Source organism: Propithecus coquereli, unplaced genomic scaffold (genome assembly GCF_000956105.1).
Source record: "Propithecus coquereli isolate 6110/MARCELLA unplaced genomic scaffold, Pcoq_1.0 Scaffold336, whole genome shotgun sequence".
NCBI classification, from domain to species: domain Eukaryota; kingdom Metazoa; phylum Chordata; class Mammalia; order Primates; family Indriidae; genus Propithecus; species Propithecus coquereli.
This window is the reverse complement of record NW_012149019.1, coordinates 159,063-160,461: the sequence shown is the minus strand read 5'-3', so window position 1 is coordinate 160,461 and position 1,399 is coordinate 159,063.

Here is a 1,399-nt window from a genome sequence, read left to right as displayed (position 1 = left end):
ATATATATTCCTGTTATTTTTTTTTCTGCTAGTTTTGTTCATAACCGATCTTAGCTTTGGCATTTTTTTCCTGTTTAATTATTTTTGTTGTTGTTGTTTAACCCACTTTTATTGAAGCTTTTCTTCTTATGACATTCCTTAGACCGAGTGTGGAAGTTTCCATACAGATAGATTTTGTTTTTTCTCTTTCACATTACCACCATGGATTCCTGTGTATATTTACTTTTTCTAGGTCATTTCAGCATTGAGTGGTGTAAAGTTTAGACTACCACTATCTGTTCATACTAATTTAGGGGTTTTAATTTCCCATGTGACATTTTTTTTCTTTCCTTTTTGTAAACTTCAACAGAGAGATTCTTTATGGCTACTTAAGTAGACTAGGAGAAATAGCTTATTTACTCACCCTTTCCCTAATGGAATAGCCCTTTGAGGTCCCAAATTTATGACTAAGTTTTATATTTTCCTCCATGTTCCTTGGGGCTGCCTGCTCTACGTGGTTAATAAAGTGGCTTTAAACTTTACTCATTTGTGGCATTGGGATGTCTGTAATATTTCTGGATCTACGTTTATTCATGTTTTATTTAAAATTTGAATAAAATGATAGGGAAAAATATTTGGTCTATAATTCTGTGATTATGTCCAAACTATACTGCTATAACCTAATGTAGTGAATCGATACATAAAGAAATACTTTTTATAATAGCATCATTATAAGGCAAAGGAATTATTAAAAATCACTGCTTGAGGCATTCATATTATTAAAATATACGATTAAAATTCACCACTGCAGGGACAATAAGACATAACTTTTACAAAGTCACCAGGTGCTAAGCATTATAGGTGGTGTGTTACTTGATTTAGCTAAGAATGGCTCTACTAAACCATAGCCCCCTTGTACATAAAGACCCTGAAACACAAAGAATAACATATTTCAAGAAAACTCATAGTATTGTTATTTCAAGAGACTTTTAAGTCTGTTCTAACTAAATGAGAAAGCTCTGACAAAAGGAGATAAGTGAGTGATTTAAACTTTCGTTTTTCCCAAAAATATCATTATATATTTTTGGACATATATTCCATCAGATTTAAGTTATGAAATGAGACACCTGAAATATCTCATAACTTTTGTCTCTAATCAAAATAAACTGTTATGGAAAGTTACATAAATTCTCCTGTAGAATGTGAAAGATTTCATTAACTAAGATTTGGTATGAGAATAAAACTGTCTTGCTCATGAAAACAATGTGTTTAAAATAAATTCTCCTGACAAAGAAATAAATAAACTATTAACGATGTTAATACAATGAGTGACATCATCTCTTTATTAAAGATGAAAATTTGTATATGCAAAAAATTATTTTCATAATTTACAAGTAAAGATGTTGGTAAATTTTTTAAG